The sequence below is a fragment of the Chrysochloris asiatica genome, unplaced genomic scaffold (assembly GCF_000296735.1).
Source record: "Chrysochloris asiatica unplaced genomic scaffold, ChrAsi1.0 scaffold00108, whole genome shotgun sequence".
Lineage (NCBI taxonomy): Eukaryota > Metazoa > Chordata > Mammalia > Afrosoricida > Chrysochloridae > Chrysochloris > Chrysochloris asiatica.
In genome coordinates, this window is record NW_006408626.1 from 6,396,033 (window position 1) to 6,404,483 (window position 8,451).

General features: G+C 38.4%; 2 pseudogenes; one reads left to right on the forward strand and one right to left on the reverse strand.

Moving 5' to 3' along the window:
• Positions 1-533: 533 nt before the first annotated feature.
• On the forward strand, positions 534-1,619 carry LOC102837102 (annotated as a pseudogene).
• Positions 1,620-5,101: 3,482 nt separating this feature from the next.
• On the reverse strand, positions 5,102-7,070 carry LOC102813834 (annotated as a pseudogene).
• Between the last annotated feature and the right edge of the window lie 1,381 nt (positions 7,071-8,451).

An 8,451-nucleotide genomic window follows, 5' to 3' on the forward strand; every position in this document is an offset into this window, starting at 1 on the left:
GATGCAAATTGTCAAAATCCAGCACTCATTCCGGATAAAAAACACTAAACAAAGCAGGAATTGAAGGAAAATTCCTCAACATAATTAAAAGCATATGTACAAAACCAACAGTCAACATCACTCTCAACAGAGAGAAACTGAAAGCATTCCCCTTGAGAATAGGAACCAGACAAGGATGCCCATTATTGTCACTCCTATTCAATATTGTGTTGGAAGTCTTAGCCAGAACTATAAGGCAAGAAAAGGAGATTAAAGGTGTCCAAACTGGCAAAGAAGAAGGAATATTCTCTGTATTTTCAGATAATACGGTCTTATACATAAAAACGCCAAAGACTTAGCACAAAACTATTGGAAATCACTGGAAAATTCAGCAAAGTGGCAGGGTTCAAGATCAATATACAAAAATGAGTTGGGACTCTCCCTCTCCTGACTGCCGCCCCCTTCTACACCATCACGCTGAGCTAGTGACTGGGCCTGGAATCCGGCTACAGTCTTCTCAGCCAGCGCCCCCCACCTCCTGCCTCCTGCAGACCATGGACACCCACAAAGAGAGTGAGGGGGCCTTTGTGAAACTGTGTAAGCAGGACCTGAGCATCCTGCACACGGAGGAATTGTGCTTTCTGAGGGAGTGGGTGGAGAGCATGGGTGGTAAAATAACACCTGCTACTCAGAAAGCAAAATTAGAAGAGAATACCAAGCAAGAAAAACAGATAATAAGAAGCCGGAAGAAAGCATAAAGACAGATGAACCATCAAGTGAAGAAAGAAATCTAGAAATTGACAACGAAGGTGTGATTGACCCAGACACAGATGTCCCTTAAGAAATGGAGATGAAACTGTAGCGATAACTGAAGAGATGATGGATCAGGCAATTGATAATAAAGTGGCTGCCACTGATGCCCTCAATGATGTTGAACTACAGAAAGCCATCGACTTGTTCACAGATGTCATCAAACTGAGTCCTCAATTGGCCATTCTGTATGCCAAGAGAGCCAGTGTCTTCATCAAATTACAGAAGCCAAATGCTGCCATCTGAGACTGTGACAAAGCCATTGAATTTAATCCTGATTCAGCTCAGCCCTACAAGTGGCAAGGCAAAGTACACAGAATTATGGACCATTGGGAAGAAGCAGCACATGACCTTCCTCTTGCTTGTAAACTGGACTATGATGAATATGCTAGTGCAATGCTGAAAGAGATTCAACCCAGGTCCCAGAACATTGCAGAATATCGGAGAAAGTATGAGCGAAAACTTGAAGAGCAAGAGATCAAAGAAATAATAGTAAGGGTTAAGAAGGCTTGGGAAGAACATGAAAGAACCCAGAGGGAGGAAGAAGCCAGGTGACAATCCAGAGCTAAGCATGGCTCTTTTCCAGGTGGCTTTCCCAGGAGAATGCCTGGTAATTTTCCTGAGGGCATGCCGGAATGGCAGGTGGCATGCCTGGACTCAATGAGATTCTTAGTGATACAGAAGTTCTTACAGCCATGAAAAATCCAAAAGTTATGGTGGCCTACCAGGATGTGGTTCAGAACCCAGCAAATATATCGAAGTGTCAGTATAACCCTAAGGTCATGAATCTCATCAGTAAATTGTCAACCAAATTTGGAGGTCAAGCCTAAACATCTCTGACAAAGCCCTTGCTGAAGGAAAAGCAACCTAGAGCACTCAGTGGATGTTGCAATAATACAAACCAGTGTACCTCCAACTTTCTTGTCAAGAAAGCTGGGGTGCTCTGAGACTATCCTTCCCTGCATCCCTAATGCAGCTGAGACATTTGACACACATTTGTCATTAGGGTATCCAGTCAGATAGTGTTTTCCTATTAGCAAGTACAAACTTAAAACACTTTTTAAATCTTAAAATACAAAACACAAGGATATGTTGATTCCTACATTTTTCTTTACTAATCATTTTGTTTGGCTCTTTTGGATTGAACGGGTAAGGAAGATCCTTAAGTGTAGAAGATTCATCACTCTATCTTGAGTGACATAAAGATGTACCAGGCAGGGGGAAAAAAATGAGTTGGATTCTTACATAATAATAAACAGAACTCTGAAGAAGAAATAAGAAAAACAATACCATTTATGATAGACACTCAAAGGATGAAGTATTTAGGAGTAAATCTAACCAGAGAAACAAAAGACCTATATAAAGAAAACTGCTAAATGCTACTACAAGAAACCAAAAGAGATGTACAAAAATGGAAGAATGTACCATGCTCATAAATAAGAAGACTTAACATTGTGAAAATGTCAATACTACCCAAAACAACTACAAGTATAATGAAATTCCAATCCAGATTCCAACAACATTCTTTAAAAACATGGAAAAAATGATCAGGAAATTTATTTGGAAGAAAAAGAGACCTTGGATAAGTAAAGCACTGTTAAAGAAAAAGAACAAAGTGGGAAGTCTCTTGCTTCCAGACTTCAAAAATACGTGGACTACAGGGCCACAGTGATAAAAACACTCTGGGATTGGTACAATGAATGACACATAGATCATTGGAACAGAATTGAGAACCCAAATTATATCCATCCACATATAGTCAACTGATCTTTGACAAAGAACCAAAGTATATTAGATGGAGAAGAGATAGTCTTTTCAACAAATGGTGGTGGCAAAACAGGAAATTGATTTGCAAAAGAATGAAACAAAACCTATATCTCACATCATATACAAAAACTAGTTCAACATGGATTAAAGATCTAAATGTAAATCCAAGAACTATAAAGATTATCAAAGAAAAAAATAGGGTCAAACTTAAGGGCTCTAATATATGGCACACATAGATTATCAAACATGGCAAAAAGCACACAGACAAGAGAGAACAAATCCCATGACTGGGACATACTAAAAATTAGAAATTTATGTGCATCAAAAGAATTAGCCATAGGAGTTAAAAGGGAGCCCACAGACTGGGTAAAAATCTTTTGAAACAACACATTAGACATGAGACTAATCTCTAAAATTTATAGGAAACTATAGCACATCTACAAGAAAAAGATGCATAACCCAATAATAAAATGGGCATAGGAAATGAATAGACACTTCACCAAAATAGACATCCTGGCAGTAAACAAACATATGAAGAAATGCTCAAGATCATTAGAGGCTATAGAGATGCAAATAAAAACAATGATGAGGTATCATCTCACAACAGCAGTAACAGCAAAGTTCACAAAAGCAGAGGACAACAAATGCTGGTGAGGGTGTGGAGAGACTGGGACCCTCCTACATTACTGGTAGAACTGAAAATTATTTCAGTCGCTCTGGAGAACGGTATGGCACTTACTCAGAAAGCTGAAAACTACTTTATGATCCAGCTATTCCTCTACTTGATATGTGTCCACAGGAAATGTGAGTCAGAATGCAAGAAGGTATATGCACACCAATGTTCATCGCAGCACTATTCACAATAGAAAAAAAAAACCAAAACCGGAAACTACCTAAATCTCCACCAACTGAAGAATGGATAAGCAAACTCTGGTACATACACACATGGAATACTATGCCACCATGAAGAATAATAATAAAGCTGCAGAACACGGTGTAACATGGATGAACCTTGAGGACATAATGTTGAGTGGAATTAGCCACAAAAAGACAGATATTGCGTAAGTCCATTATTGTAAAAACATAATGGATTTTTATAATAAAAGAATAATTCTTTGAGGGTTACTAGGGGTGGGAGGAAAGGCACAGTAACTCACAAGTAAAGGAATAGACACATTATAACTTGGGGGACAGGGAGGAAAATAAATAGGAGGGGAAGGGCAATACATAAGGAGGGGAGGAGGGCAGAGGAGTAGGGACAATCGAGAAAGACTCTGTGAAGTATCTGAAGGTTAACTGAAATAGAGGTAGACTGTGACATTTGCACAGCCTTGTAATAACAAATCTCTGTGATATAGGGATCAAGACACAGGCTGAAGGGGTAAAGGAGAGAAAATGATGTTAAGATGTTTTACTGTTCACAAAAAGACAGTATTGCATAAGATCTGTAGGAGCTGCAGGATGTGTGTGAAGCCTACTCTGAGGCCGTTCTCAGATAAAGGGGCACCTTGAGAAGAATAACAAGGGAAGTCTTGCTGGCCAAAGACTCTGGGAAAGAACACACTAACTACATAGCTTGGGAGCAGGGACTGTAACCAGAAACAAGAATCACTATGTACTTAATCTGTAAGTCTGAACATGATTGAATTGATAGTGTGATCTAAAGGTTATTGTGTTAATCATCAACTTTTGATGCATATGCTGCACGGATATGATTCCTGCTGAATAGTATACTTAAAGCTGTATTGTAGATAATAAATGCACTCTTTTTTTTTTTTTTAAGTATCACAATGTTTATTAATAGATATAAGTATATAAAATCAGGGCATGAACATGACTTGAAAAATTAAGTCTACTTAATTTCAATACTATAATAAGAAGGACCAATTAAAATTCTCACCATTTGTTTCACACCCACAAAAACCACTTCAAGGGCATTAACGGTCTCTCAAAACTTATCAGTTTTGTGCCAGTAAACCATGTTTCTTGTAAAAAGACTTGTGCACTTGCCCAGGCTCAAGTATATTAAAATCTAGCACATAAAGCCCATTACTAGAGGTAGAAATACAGGCAATTTACTATTACGGCAACAACCATCAATTACTGTTAAGAATTTTTCTGTAACAACCAAATGGATAATCAAATATTGTAACAACTCAAGTATTACTGAACAAAGTACATTTCTATAGTATTCAGTGTTGCTATTCAGTTTTCTAACTTAAAACAGCCTATGTTAACTGGCAGCAAAGAAGATCCTTGCAATAGACTGCCTCTGCTTGAGAACTTATGAGGTAATTACTGAATGCTGCTAATATACTGTCTAAATATTAAAGATACTGCTAAAATATTTGATGGTAGAATATGATTAAGACAATACACTACAAAAAAAAAAAAAACTTATACAGAAGGAACTACTACTGACGTTCTTGTGCTTTAAATATTGTGAAAATGTTACAGCAGAATTAATTTTCACAGTGGTTAGGTCAAATGCAGTTACATCATAGCAACAGTATGTTTTGCACAATTTAAGGCTTTGGCTGCTTCTTTAGTCAGCTTCTTCTTCAGCAGTTTCTAGCCAGGTTAGCCACTGATTCACCTGGAACAAAGCCTTGCCTTTCCCTGGAAACTCTTGGGTTAGATCTTCTTTCTAAGCCAAGAAAGCTTCTTCTTCAATAATTTCCATATCATAAAAGTGAACAAAAAAGCAAAGTAACATGCCTTTGCAGAAGTTGCTATTGTAGCAGGGTACCTGAAGAGCATACAGAGCACTGACTTGTAGACCGACATGATCATGAAGGAATTTCTGCATTACTGGCTTGAAAGAAAGAAGCAGTTGCGTAGTGGTTACGAATCGGGCTGCTAACCGCAAGGTCAGCAGTTCGAAACTACCAGCTGTTCCGCGGGAGAAAGAGGAGGCTTTCTACTCCCATAAAGATTTATAGCCACGGAAACCCTGTACAGGGTCGCTATGAGTCGGAACCTACTCGACGGCACTTAACAACAACAATTATTCTTTGGAAGGAGCAGAGGAAGAATCTGTTTTATCACTGGGACTTCACTAGAAATATACTGTAAGAAACTAGTCATTAAGATGTTCACAAATCCTTTATCTACATGAAGTTTGGGAGAAATGTTATCTCTTTATCTACATGAAGTTTGGGAGAGATGTTATCTTTAATCCACTTGTATATGGTTTGTGGGGATGGATCCAACTTTATTTGCTTTAACAGTTCCTTCTCTAGTTTGAGTAGTGGGAATAACAAACTCAGTCCCTTTCCTTCCACGATCTTCCAACATTCGGTCTTTATTTTGATCAATTTCTGGAAGCGTTTTCTGCATATTGACCTTACTTTGTTGAAAAAGTTCTGTTAACCATTCTTGATCTTGTAATTTAGCTAATTGCTGAAGGTAAAGTAAGAAGAGGAGAAAATGGGTGCCACTTTCCAGTGGTTCAGCTAGTTTGGAAATAAATGTTCACCAGCTCTGAAATGATGGCACCAGCTGCAAACTGCTAAATAAGATTTCACCAAGGGGATGTCAAGCTCCAGTTTGGGACACTGGTCCAATAAATTCAGGAATGCCTGTATGAAGTTGTTGCTTGTGGCTATCCCTTCCTGTTTGAGTAAACTGATCAAAGAACTTGCTTTTTCTTTGTCTTCATCACTTCTATCTAGTGAGAGGATGATTACTTTGCTTAACATCTCAGAAAGAAAATGTTTAGGGGCCTTCATTTGTCTTACACTATTGCCAGCCTCATTTGCATTCCCACTATTCAGATATTCAGTCACAACAGTTTCAGTTAACTTAAGTAGTTCTTCTTTTGATGGTGGTGGCTTTGTACTGGTCTTGGCAGGTTTTTCCTGGATAAGTGGTGGATTAGTTTTGAGACCAAGCTGAGGTGCCCGTCCCAGAGGTGGTGTCTGAGTGTGTGGTGGCTGAGCACTAGGAGGAATCATAGTTATCTGGGGCTGAAGTTTTGGCGCTTGGTTTTTATTCATTAGGAAAGATTGAGCAGGCCTCAGGCTAATCTCATCTGCATTAAGCTGTTCTTTCTCAGAAAACTGAGGTGGCATATCCTTCGACTGTCCTTGTAGCTGGGATAAGAGTTCCTGACTCTGGGTATGGTAGAGCTGGCTCAGCCACTGTCTTTTCATAAACTTGCCTCCCATCTCTCCAAACTCCAATTGTGTGGGAGGCATGATGTGTCCTCCATGGCCATTGAAAAGTTGATTTGAATGATGATGCCCTATGGTGGGTGAAAATCTATCCTGGATAACTCCTGGACCAATACCAATTCCACTACCTGGCATTTGTCCAAACATATCAGCAAGTCCTCCAAGTGCGTCCCTATCCATTTTCATCCTGGGTGGCATGAATGGTCCCTCCAGAAAGAAGTCTTTTCTCATTCCTTGAGTCATAGGAGCAGGAATAAACACACCTAGATCTTTTACTGTATCTTGACGGATTTGACTGATCGTCTTTGGTCCATTGTCAACAAAAGCCTTGCTAGGAACCCAGGATGAAGCAGAAGAACATTAAAACAAGTCTATAAGACCCAATTATGAACTACAGTATATCCCCCCTGAATTTAGAGACAATCTCAAGAACAGACTTGATGCATTAGACACTAATGACAGAAGACAAGAAGAGTTGTGAGATGATAATTAAGAACATCATCAAATGGAGAAAGAAAAGAGTCATTAAAAAGACAGGGGAAAAAAAGAAACGACAAAAATGGATGCCAGAAAATACTTGCAAATTTGTTCTTGAATATAGAGAGGCTAAAGCAACTCAAAGAAATAATGAAGTAAAAGACCTCAACAGAAAATTTCAAAGGACATCTCAAGAAGAGAAAGTCAAGCATTATGATGAAAAGTACAATGACCTTAAATCAGAAAACCAAAAGGGAAAAACAGGCTAAACATTTCTCAAGCTGAAAAAAAACTGAAGGAAAAAATCAAACTTTAGGTTGCAGCATTGAAGGATTCTATGGGATAAATATTGAATAATGCAGAAAACCTCAAAATAAATGTAAGCAATACATGGAGTCATTGTACCAAGAAGAACTGATCTCTGTTAAACCATTTCAAGAAGTAACAAACATGACTGAGAATTGATGGTCTTGAAGGAAGAAAACCAAGCTGCAGGAATTTATGAAATACAAATTGAAATGTGTCAACAAAGTGTAGCAGAGCTGGCAATGATAACTCATCTATGCCAAGAAATTTGGAAGACAGTTATCTGACCAATTGACTGAAAGAGATCCATTCCAAAGAGAGGTAACCCAATGGCATGTAAAAATCGTTTAACAACATCATTGATATCAAATGCAAGTAAAAGTTTGCTGAAGAGAATTGAAAAATGGTAGCAGTGGTACATCGACGTGGCACTGTCAGATATTCAAACTGGTTTCAGGAGAATTGGAATGAGGTGTATCATCACTGACATTAGATAGACATTATCTGAAATGAGAGAATACCAGAAGGTATTTACTTGTGCTTTATTGACAACGTAAATTCATTCAACTGGGTGGATTATAACAAACTATGGATAACATTTCAAAGAATGAGAATCCTAGAACTTTTAATTGTCCTCATGGGGAACATGTATACAGACCCAGTGGTAGTCATTTAAACAGAACAATGGGATACTGAATGGGTTGAAATCAGAAAACACTTGGGTTGTAGTCCTTGACCATACTTAGCCTGTATACTGAGCAAATAATCTGATAAACTGGATTATATGAAGAAGAATGTGGCATCAGGAGTGGAGGAGGACTCATTAAAAACCCAAGATATATAGATTACAGAACAGCATTTGTTGGAAATGCAGAAAACTAAAAATACTGATGAAGATCAAAGACTACAGCCTTCAGTATGGATTGTTGTTGTTGTT